The sequence below is a fragment of the Pongo abelii genome, chromosome 1 (assembly GCF_028885655.2).
Source record: "Pongo abelii isolate AG06213 chromosome 1, NHGRI_mPonAbe1-v2.0_pri, whole genome shotgun sequence".
NCBI classification, from domain to species: domain Eukaryota; kingdom Metazoa; phylum Chordata; class Mammalia; order Primates; family Hominidae; genus Pongo; species Pongo abelii.
The window spans coordinates 81909663-81921690 of NC_071985.2; the positions used below are offsets into that span (position 1 = coordinate 81909663).

At 43.7% G+C, this 12028-nt stretch overlaps 1 pseudogene; it reads right to left on the reverse strand.

Annotated features, from left to right (window-relative positions):
- Positions 1 to 10161: 10161 nt before the first annotated feature.
- LOC112130140 (cytochrome c oxidase subunit NDUFA4-like) lies at positions 10162 to 10409 on the reverse strand (annotated as a pseudogene).
- Between the last annotated feature and the right edge of the window lie 1619 nt (positions 10410 to 12028).

The following is a 12028-nucleotide window of genomic DNA, read 5'->3' on the forward strand; positions in this document are numbered from 1 at the left end:
CCCGGCATGCCCCGCGCGCCCGCGCCCGCCTCCGCTCGTGTTGGTCCCGGGGGTCGGGTCGGGTCGGAGGGGCTGGGATTGAAGTCCGCCAGGGGCTGCCAAACATTGATTCGGCGTCCGTAGCAGTTTTAAACCGGAACGGGCCGCGCTCCCTCGCCCTACTTGATCCAGTCAACGAATGCTGAGCACCCACCATGTGCAAGGCTCTGGAGAAACAAAGACGGGGAAGAAGCCTTGTGCAGACGAGAACAAAGGCTGTGGTTCATCCATATTAAGATCGTGCCTCCACAGGAAAAGATTTTTTTAATCACTCAAGGACTTAGCCTGGTGTGGTGGGGCATGCCTGCAAGCCCAGCTACTCCGGAGGCTGAGGCAGGAAGCTCACTTGAGCCAAGGAGTTCCAGGCTGTAATGAGCTATGACCAGGATACTGCACTCCAGCCTGGGCAACAGAGCGAGACTCTGTCTCAAAAAAAAAAAAAAAAAAAAAAAGTGACTGAAGGAATGTTGAAAGGAATAATAGATTGTTAAATTGTTTTGTGTTTGTACAATAGTTTGTTTTACTGACCGTAAAAAAACTAAAAATAGACTGGGCATGGTGGCTCATGTCTGTATTCCCAGCACTTTGGGAAAATGGATTGAGCCCGGGAGTTCCAGACCAGCCTGGGCAACATAGGGAGACCTCATCTCTTCAAAACATTTTTAAAAATTAGCCAGGCTGGCGGGGCACCTGTAATCCAAGCTACTTGCGAGGCTGAGGAGGAAGAATGGCTTGGACTCAGGAGGTCAAGGCTGCAGTAAGCCATGATGTCAGTACAGTAAGCCACTGCACTCTAGCCTGGGCAACAGAGTGGAAACAATACAAATGGCCACCAACTGATTAGTGGTAAATAAAATGTGACATACCCATGCAATAAAAAGGAATGGAGTACTGACACATGCTACAACGTGGATGAACCTCGAAAACATTGTATTAAGTGAAAGAAGTGTGGACCCCGAAAATTTGAGACAGGTCTCGTTAACCAGGAGGTTTATTTTGCCAAGGTTGAGGAACAGCACCTGTGACACAGCCTCAGGAAGTCCTGACGACATGTGCCCAAGGTCGTTGGGGCATAGCTTGGTTTTATACATTTTAGGGAGAAATGAGGCATCCGTCAATATGTGTAAGAAGTACATTGGTTTTGTCTGGAAAGGCAGGACAACTCGAAGCAAAGGCAGGAAGACTCAAGCGGGGAGGGGGCTTCCAGGTCACAGATAGGTGAGAGATAAATGGTTGCACTCTTTTGAGTTTTTGATCAGCCTTTCCAAAGGAGGCAATCAGATGTGCATTTATCTCAGTGAACACAGTGATAACTTTGAATAGAATGAGAGGCAGGTTTGTTCTAAGCAGTTCCCAGCTTGAATTTTCCCTTTAGTTATTTGAGGGGGGCCCAAGATATTTCCCTTTCACAGAAGCTAGACACAATAGACCATATATTGTATGATTTCATTTATAGGAAATGTCCAGAATAGGCAAACCCATAGAAACAGAAAGTAGACTAATGGTTGCCTAGGGATGGAGGAGGGGAAATGGTAATAAGAGACTAATGGGGTGATTTAAATGTTCTGGAGTTAGATTGTGGTAATGGTTGTATGCACAGCTCTGAACATACTAAAAACCATTGAATTGTATGCTTTGAGTTAATTGTATGGCATATGAATTGTATTGCAATAAAGCCATTTCAAAAATGCTTAGAACAGTGCTCAGTATATATTTTACAATCCATTAATATTATCTATTGTAAAATGTAACAGGCATTCACTCTTATCTTTCTCCAATGTGTCTGAGTCTGAACCCAGAATATGGGCTCCTGATTTACCTACAGGTATATTTGCACATTGTGCAGTTGGCCCATTACAAGGTGATTCATTTTAGCATTGTTTGTAATGGAAAAAAATTGGAAACAACTTAAAAGTTCATGAATGAGGGAAGTGCTTGAATAAATTATGGTACATTCATTCACAAGAATACTAAGTAGTCATTAAACACAGAAGAATGAGGAAGGTTTAATAAATGTCTTCAGAAGGTTTTTTTCTGACTGTGCCACACCATCCCTTGAAGGATCTTTGTAAATGTAAGTCTGACTCATTTGTTGCCCTGCTTAACATCTCACACAGTGTGGTAAACTGAAAAATGTTCCCCAAAAGATATCCATGTCCTAATCTCTGGAACGTGTACATGTTACCTTAGATAGTGAAAAGTGGAGTGGGGGCGGTATTTTGTGCAGCTAATTAAGGATCTTAAAATAGATTATGCACAATTATCCAGGTGAGCCATAAATGCAATCATGTATATCCTTATAAGAGGGAAGCAGAGGGAGATTTGACACTGACAGAAGAGAAGGCACTGTGACCACAGAGGCAGAGATGGGAGTGATGCAGCCACAAGCCAAGGAATGCCAGTAGCCACTGGAAGCTGGAAGAGGCAAGGAAAGGATTCTCCCCTAGAGCCTCCAGAGGGAGCATAGTCCTGCCAATAGCTTGTTTTCAGCATTTCTGGCCTCCAGAACTGTGAGAGAATCCATTTCTGTTGCCACCAAATTTGTGATATGTAACAGCAGCTGCAGGAAACTAATGCCCATGTTCCCTACCACCTACAAATAAATTGCTGCTGACTTCTCAGCAACACATACCTTCCTCTTTGGGTTCATCTCTCTCCTTTCTCTCACATACTGCAGGCTCCAGGCATAGGAGACTGTAGTTCCTGAACTCATTGTGTTCCCTGCCTTGTCCTGGAAAACACCTAGTCTTTTCCATCCTTGTCCCTTTCCCTTCCCCCAACACACAGTTCTCTCAAGTCACCTTATTCTTACCTCCACCGTAACACTTAGCACAATATGCTCCATTTGTTCACATTAGGGTCCCTATGGGGCATAGATCTTGTCTTTCCATCCCCAGTGCCAAGCACAGTGCCTAGAATGTATAGTAGGTGCTAAATAAATAGTAACCTACTCTAGTCATTGGCCAGGCGTGGTGGCACATGCCTGTAATCCCAGCAATTTGGGAGGCCAAGGCAGGTGGATTAGGAGGTCAGGAGTTCGAGACCAGCCTGTCCAACATGGTGAAACCCTGTCTCTACTAAAAATACAAAAAAAAATTAGCCGCCCATGGTGGCAGGCACCTATAATCCCAGATACTCTGGAGGCTGAGGCAGGAGAATCACTTGAACCCGGGAGGCAGAGTTGCAGTGAGCCAAGATCGCCCCATTGCACTCCAGCCTGGGCAACAAGAGCGAAACTTCGTCTCAAATAAATGAATAAATAAATAACCTACTCTAGTCACTGGTCACATTCTCATTCCCCACTGTGCAATGCAGATGCAATCAAGTCCTCAAGCCTGAGTGATGTACTCCCTCACAGCCTTTCTGTACCTCTGTTTTGCCAGGATGAACAAACAGGAAGCTTTAGATGAAATTTTATGTGTGCTCTGTTACATTTCACCCTCCTCTCAGCAAAAGCTAAACACAAAGAAAGTTCTTACAAAGTCTCTTAGAAGTGTGTGTGCAAGGAAGCTCTAAGGAGTTAGTTTCCAAGGAATAGGAAATAAGGCAGTCCTCTGAGCATTATTAATGCATGAAATTAACACAGAAATCATCAGGGTGGACATATTCCTACTTGGTTATTAAGAAAAAGCCCTTAGAAAATCATGATTGAATACCTTAATGTATCTAGAATAGGAAAAGGAGAAGGGAAGGAAGGCCATTCCTCAAACTGGTTAATCCTAGGGTCTAGGAAAAGGAGACTCCTAAGGCAGTGTTGGCAAAGCCCATTTAAGCACAGCACAGGTAAGACATAGTTCTGGTGTCTGAGTCCCACATGAAGCAGGTATATCCTTATCACAATTGTAAGAGCCTAGGCCACCATGCAAATCCTGAACTTTCTTCCTTTTTTTTTTTTTTTTGAGATGGAGTCTTGTTCTGTCACCCAGGCTGGAGTGCAGTGGCACGATCTCGGCTCACTCCAACCTCCACCTCCCAGGTTCAAGCGATTCTCCTGCCTCAGCTTCCCAAGTAGCTGGAACTACAGGTGTGCACCACAACACCCAGCTAATTTTTGTATTTTTTTAATAGAGACGGGGTTTCACTATATGTTGGCCAGGCTGGTCTCGAACTCCTGACCTCTCAGGTGATCTGCCCGCCTCAGCCTCCCAAAGTGCTGGGATTACAGGCGTGAGCCACCGCATCCAGCCTATTCTTTTATTTTGATTGCTTACATACCAAGAAGGCTTCTCCATTATAAAATCTGCTGCTCCCAGGAAGATGTCAGTCTTCTGAATGGTCACAATTTAGACCTTGAAGCCGCGAAGCCAAGAGACAGATCTTTGAAGGACACTTAGGGTTGTGCCATTCTGTGGATATTTGTAGGGGCAGCCAGGCCTCCCCTCTACTTCCCGTGGGTATTCTTGCCTTTTCTTCAGTCTTCCACATGAAATAAATAAGTGAAGTAAAAACCCTGGCTGAACCAATCAGGACGGTGCCTCTTGTTCTATTTTGGCATCACAGACCCTTTTGAGAGTATGATTGTCATGGAGCCTCTCCCCACCTGCCCCTGTGGGGAAAAGTGGCCCACACTACCAGCGGTGTCATATATGCCAGGCGTTCTGCCATGACTATGGGCCCTTGGTTGAAAACCCCAGGTTTAGAGAAAAACATTCAGATACACACCACCAGCCTTATATATCGCTCCAAGCCCTAGATTGCTTTGTGTGTTCACCTGATTTTAGTGATGGAGTAAGAGTTTAAATGATTTTTCCAAAGTCCCTTTGAGGGAGAGGCATGACCATTTAAAGGTAGGAAAGGAAGCTGAAAAGTAACTGTTTGATGTCAGTATTCTCATGGCCCCATGGCTTCTTTATCAATTACAATATAGCTGGCTGATAAACAGTTGTACAGACAGGGATGAAAGAAACCATTTAAATCCAGGAGTGTTCAGAATTGCAGATAATAAGACTCTCCCAGTCATCACTGCAGAGAAGTAACTTTGCAATACATGAATGTTGTAAGGAGGGCTCTGATGCCCCACCTCATACCTGCTTGCCATCTGAATCCCCGTGCACCAGCAATAGACATGCAGTTTGATATGCTTTGGTTCTGTGTCCCCACCCAAATGTCATCTGGAATTATAATCCCCACGTGTCAGGGGAAGGGCCTAGTGGGAGGTGATTGCATCAGGTGGGTGGTTTCCCTTACGCTGTTCTCACGATAGTGAGTTCTCATGAGATCTGATGGTTTAAAAGTGTGTGGCAGTTTCTCCTTCACTCTTTCTCCCTGACACCATGTGAAGAAGGTCCTTGGTCCCCGTTCACTTTCCATCATGATTGTAAGTTTCTTGAGGCCTCCCTAACTGTGCAGAATTGTGAGTCAATTACAATTAAGCCTTTTTTCTTCAAAAATTACCCAGTCTCAGGAGGTTCTTTATAGCAGTGTGAAAACAGACAGTCGTTTCTCTCCTCACACCCAGCCGTGTGTGTGTGTGTAGGGGCGGGGGGTTCGGGGCGGGGCGTGGGGAGGATAGCAGAAAGTGGTTTACACAGAGAAATCCCCCCTCCCTCTGTCTCTGTACGGGGGAGCTGTTTCCTCCTTCCTTGCATCTTTCTTGACTATTGAACTTTTCGCTCCTTAAAACTGCTCCACATGTGTCCATGTTGTTTTATCAAAATTGGTGCAAGACTAAGGACCCTGGTGTTCGAACACTCCAGTCATCAGAGCTGTCTCAGTATTGGGAAGGGGGATCCAGCCATCAACCTGGAGCCAAACTCCAACCAACGAGATGAGACTATAAATGGGACAATCTGGGGCACGTTCCACAAGGTTCTGCAGAAGTCTCCAGCAAGATTAAGCCCCTTTTGACCACAGCTGCAATCCCCACGTTCATGACCACACCTTCTTTGCCTTTTCTTCCTGTCTCCCTTTCCCACTTTCTCACCTGTTCTTCCTGAGATTGCCTGTCAAACTGCCTGCCTGCCTCCTGATTCTTGTCTCAGGGTACATTTTGAAGGAAACCCAAACCAAGACGGGGTAGTATTTGCTGTAATGGGCTTTTATTTCTATCTTAGACAAATTCAGGTCTCAGAAAAACCTGGCACTTGTAAACCAAAAATAAAATTCTAAGGCCCTCCAACCATCAGAATGGGCCCCTCCTCTTGGCCCAGAGCATTCCAAAGTTAACCTGAAAATCTAGTTCAGGCCACAACAAGATGGTGGGGTCGAACATGCCTCAGTGTGCCCTCCTGCCTTTTGGAATTCAGGAAAAGCTGACTAGCATTAACATCAATACAGACCTTAAGTCTGATAAAAGACATCTGCAATGTATTCTCTCTGAAGCCTCCTACTTGGAGGCTTCATCTGCAATATAAACTCTTGGTCTCTATAACCCCTTTAGGGAAACCAGACATTTATTTCTATTGATAGAACTCTTTCAACCAATTGCCAATCAGAAAATTTTTAAATTTACCTATGACTTGGAAGCCCCGCTTCAATTTGTCTTGCCCTTCCAGATCAAACCAGTGTAAATGTTACATGTGTTGACTGATGTATTATGTCTCCCTAAAATGCATAAAAGCAAGCTGTGCCCCAGCCACCTTGGGCACATGCCATCACGACCTCTTGAGGCTGTGTCACAGGCGTATCCTTAACCTTGGCAAAATAAACTTTCTCAATTGATTGAGACCTGTCTCAGATACGTTTGTGGGTACACACACTGTAACACTAATCCAGACTTAAAATCCACATGGGCATTTTCTCTGCCAGTGCCCTGCTATGGTTTGAATATGTCATATCCCCCAAAAATCACGTGTTAGAAACTCAATCCCCATACAACAGTATTAAGAGATGGGATCTTTATGAGATTATTATTATTATATTATATTAATGCTATTATCACAGGAGTGGATCCCTTATAGAAAGACCAGTTCAGCCTCCTTTTCTCTCTCCTGCCCTCTGCCTTTTGTCATGGAATGACGCAGCTAGAAGGCCCTTGACAGATACTGGCCCATTGATCTTGAACTTCCCAGTTACAGAACTGTGAGCCAATAAGTTTCTGTTCATTTTAAGTTACCCAGTCTGTGGTATTCTGTTATAGGAGCACAAAACAGACTATGACATGCCATAAATACAACATACGTAGGAAAACACACATATCTAAAGATTTTATTATTATTATTATTATTATTATTATTATTATTTAGAGACAGGGTCTTGCTACGTTGCTCAGCCAAGTCTCAAACTCCTGGCCTCAAGCAACCCTTTCACCTCAACTTCCCAAGTGGTGGGGATTACAGGTATAAGCCACTGTACCTAGCTCTATCTAAAGATTTTTTACTGAAGAGTATCAATCTGAAATAATCAAAAGGATCAGGATTCAGTTTTAAAGAGCTTATTCAAGAGAAGCTGAAGCCATTCCTGGATGCACCCCTTCAGAGAAATGAGTTTAGTGCTTCGAAGTCAAAAGCTAAATTTTTTCTTATATAGGAAAAAGACAAATTTAACAAGATTACAACATTTTCTATACAAAACTGATTTATGAGTTATAACAAATTAATTAGTTACAGTTTGTTTCCATGTAGCTTGTTTTCTTTTGCTTATAACTGGTTTTTCATTTCCTTTCCAATTTTAAAGAGTGTATTTAACATTCCATCTTAAGCCATATGATAGCCTAGAAATCTTTGTGTCAGAAAGGTAAGGGGGGGTCAATGTATAATGAAAGTCTACAGTTAGAGGGAAGGGGGTCCTCCCTGGCACCCTTCAACCATTTACATTTTATGAAACAATGTGTGAAAGGGAAAAGGCTTAATTTGTTATTAGACAAACAAAAGCTTACAGCTTATAGCTGCCTAGTTTACAGCCTGTCAATGATTCAGGCCCTGAAATTCTCATTCCTTTAAGGCTCAAAATAATTTAGCATTCCAATAGCTTAGACTTTGAATTACTTATTTTCACAAGAGGACACCTGTAGGCAGGTTTTCCACAAACACTACCTGACCCTTTATTTATAATGCAACTCAAGAAGGCCCTGGCCTGGCACAGTAGCTCATGCCTGTAATCCCAGCACTTTAGGAGGCTGGGGCAGGCAGATTGCTCGAGCCCAGGTGTTCGAGACCAGCCTGGGAAATACAGGGAGACACTGTCTCTACAAAAGTAAAAATAGAAATAAGCCAGGCATGGTGGCATGGGCCTGCAGTCTCAGCTATGCGGGAGGCTGAGGCAGGAGGATCACTTGAACCCGGGAGGTAGGGGTTGCAGTGAGCTGAGATCATGCCACTGCACTACAGTCTGGGCAACAGAGTGAGACCTTGTCTCCAAAAAAAAGGCTGGGCATGGCAGCTCATGCCTATAATTCCAGCACTTTAGGAGGCTGAGGTGGGAGAACTGCCTGAGGTCAAGAGTCTGAGACCAGCCTGGCCAACATAGTGAAACCCTGTCTCTACCAAAAATATAAAAATTAGCCAGGCATGGTGGTACATGCCTGTAATCCCAGCTACTCAGGAGGCTGAGGCAGGAGAATCTCTTGAACCCAGGAGATGGAGGTTGCATTGAGCTGAGATCACACTAATGCACTCCAGCCTGAGACTCCGTCTCAAAAAAAACAAACAAAAAAGGAAGGCCCTAAGACAACAGGCTTCATGCCTCACATTTATAAAGAGTATCAAGTCCTCCAGACAGCTAAGTTTGTGATGATACGAAAGATTAGGGAAAGATTTTCGTATTTTGTGAATCACTGAGGGAAGCTATGTGGTTAAGTACATAAGAAAAAAACTAGACTATTTCTAGTTTCTGGAAGCAGCATTATCTGTAACCTTGTTTGGATGGTCTTAATAACAATCCTGTAAATGTTAATGTGAGAAATGACTAATAAACAGTTATTAAAACTGAGGCTTTAATTTGCCTTATTTGCATAACACTGATTGCTCCATTGGTTATCCCCTCTCCTGAATCACCAATCTGATTATTGGGCTATTCCCATAGACATGACTGTCCCCACAAATCCCTAGCTACCAGCCTGTTTCTTTTAAAGCAATTGTGTTGAGAGATCTATCTTCATATTTCATTTTCGAAGTGCAGTCTGGCTTCTGCTGTCATCACTTCCCCAAAACTGTATAAAATTAGCAATATCAGGCTACGAATGGTGGCTCACGCCTGTAATCCCAGCACTTTGGGAAGCTGAGGCGGGCAGATCATTTGAGCCCAGGAGTTCAAAACCAGCCTAGACAACATGGCGAAAACCCGTTGCTGCAAAAAATACAAAAAAATTAACTGGACATGGTGGTGTGCACCTGTAGTCCCAGCTACCAAGGAGGCTGAGGTGGGAGGATCACTTGAACCCGGGGAGGTTGAGGCTGCAGTGAGCTGTGATCATGCCACTACACTCCAGCCTGGGCAACAAAGCAAGGCCACGTCTTAATAAAAAGAAAAAAAAAATCAGCAATATCTCTGTGCTGCCAATAAAAACTCCTGTCATCTTACTATTAATAGTTCCCTTAACAGCATTCAATTCAGATGCCAACTCCTTCCTAGAAACATTCTTCTCTACTCTTGGCTTCTATGTTACTGTACTCTCCTGGCTTCTACATTGCCTATTCCTTCTTCTCTCTTGATCTCCAAGTGCTGTTCAGGGATCAGGAATCCCTCCAAGGCCTTCGTTATTTCTTTTTCTTTTTTTTTATGAGACGGAGTCTCGCTCTGTCACCCACGCTGGAGTGCAGTGGCGCGATCTCGGCTCACTGCAAGCTCCACCTTCCCGGGTTCACGCCATTCTCTTGCCTCAGCCTCCGGAGTTGCTGGGACTACAGGCGCCCGCCACCACACCGGGCTAATTTTGTGTATATTTAGTAGAGACGGGGTTTCACCGTATTAGCCAGGATGGTCTCAATCTCCTGACCTCGAGATCCGCCCGCCTCAGCCTCCCAAAGTGCTGGGATTACAGGCGTGAGCCACTGCGCCCGGCCTACTTCTTTTTCTTTCTAGTTTTTTTCAAGTTCCAGATACTAATTAATCCATATAATCTCCAATCCAATATATCAACATGATTTCATGCATTTAGAGGAGAAATATTTCCTGATTAAGTGGAAAAGTGTGCAGATGGCTTCTGGAAGACCTTCTTTCTAAAGCAGCTTTATAGGGAAACATTTAGAAATCTGGACCTTCTTTCTTCAGTATGCTGTAATTCACATTCACTGGGTAGAACTTGTATGGATCATTGGGACCCAGTTTGTTTCAGGGTACTGGGTTATTCTTTCCGTCTCAACTAACATCTGGATTGAACGATGCCAGACACAAGACACACAGTGCTGCTCCAGTACCTTCAGCTCCAATAAACACAAAGAGGGGATCAAGCTCAGATGCTTCTTGGCCTGACCGAGGATCTGGTGGAGCATGTTGGCAGCATTTGAAAGGAAAGAAACTCTTCATTTCTTTGTCAACATTAACTGATTTCATTCATTTATACGACTTTAAAAGTTACCTATATTGGTGATCATCCTCAATTTCTTTCTTTAGTTCAGGTATCTCTTGAGCTACAGATTCAGTTACCCATCGAACTACACATTAGGCCGGGTGCAGTGGCTCATGCCTGTAATCCCTGCACTTTGGGAGGCCAAGGCGGGCAGATCATGTGAAGCCAGAAGTTCAAGACCAGCCTGGCCAACATGGTAAAACCCTGCCTCTTCTGAAAATACAAAAATTAGCTGGGCATGATGGTGTGTACCTGTAGTCCCAGCTACTCAGGAGGCTGAGGCAGGAGAATGGCTTGAACCCAGGAGGCGGAGGTTGCAGTGAGCCAAGATCGTGCCACTTCACTCCAGCCTGGGCACCAGAGTGAGACTCTGTCTCAAAAAAAAAAAAAAGAAAAAGAAAAAGAAAAAAAAAGAAACTACACATTAAACGTTTTCATTTGGATGTCTCAGGCATTCCAAACTTAACATGGTCAAGAGGAATTTTAATTCCTCCAAACTTTTCCCTCCTTTCTGTCTTCAACACATTACATAGCACCAATAGCCTCCTAATTGGTCAAGACCAAAACTTAAACATCCTCCTTCATTCTTTCATTTCCTTCACTCCTAATGTTGAATTTATAAGGAAATCCAATAAATTCAATCTTCAAAATATTCTTTGAGTTCACTTTTCCTCATATCCACTACCACAGCTCTAGATCACACAGCATCACTCCCGTTGCCTACTGAAACAGCCTCCTAAGTTGACTGCTACTCCTCTAAATACCTTCAATCCATTCCCCACCTAGCGGCTAACATGAATTGAAAATGTCAGATCTCTTGCCCCCTATGCTTAACTTTTCATTATTTCTTATTGCATCAAAATAAAATCTATCCTCCTTAAACGTGGACTACAAAATGCTGCATAATCTAACCCTAGCCAGTCTCTTCAGTCTCATCTTGTGCTCAAGCAATACATCTCTCTCCACTTTCATAAATATGCCAATCTTTTCATTGACTGTTCTCCATTGTTTCCTCTCTTACAAACTCTTCCCACCCCAAATATATCCCATGACTAAATTACTTTTATGTTCAGGATTCAGCTTAAATAGCATGCCCTCAGTATAGTGCCCAGAATACCTCTTATTATTTATTATTATTATTATTATTATTATTTTAGGATGGGAACTCACTCTGTTGCCCAGGCTCGAGTGCAGTGGCATGATCACTGCTCACTGAAGCCTCAACATCTAGGACTCAAACAATCCTCCCACCTCAGCCTCCCAAGTATCTGGGACAACAGACATGTGCCACCATTCCTGGCTACTGTTTTTTATTTTTTGTAGAGATGAGGTCTCCCTATGTTTCCCAGGCTGGTCTCAAACTCCTGGGCTCAAGCGATCCTCCCACCTCAGCCTCCCAAAGTGCTGGGATTATGGGCATGAGGCATGGTGCCCAGACTTCTTCTTCTTCTTTCAATTGTTTTTCAAATTCTTTTTTGTTCTTAAACTCATGTTTATTAAAGTATGGTTACATATAAAGAAATTTGCCTTTTTTAGGTATAC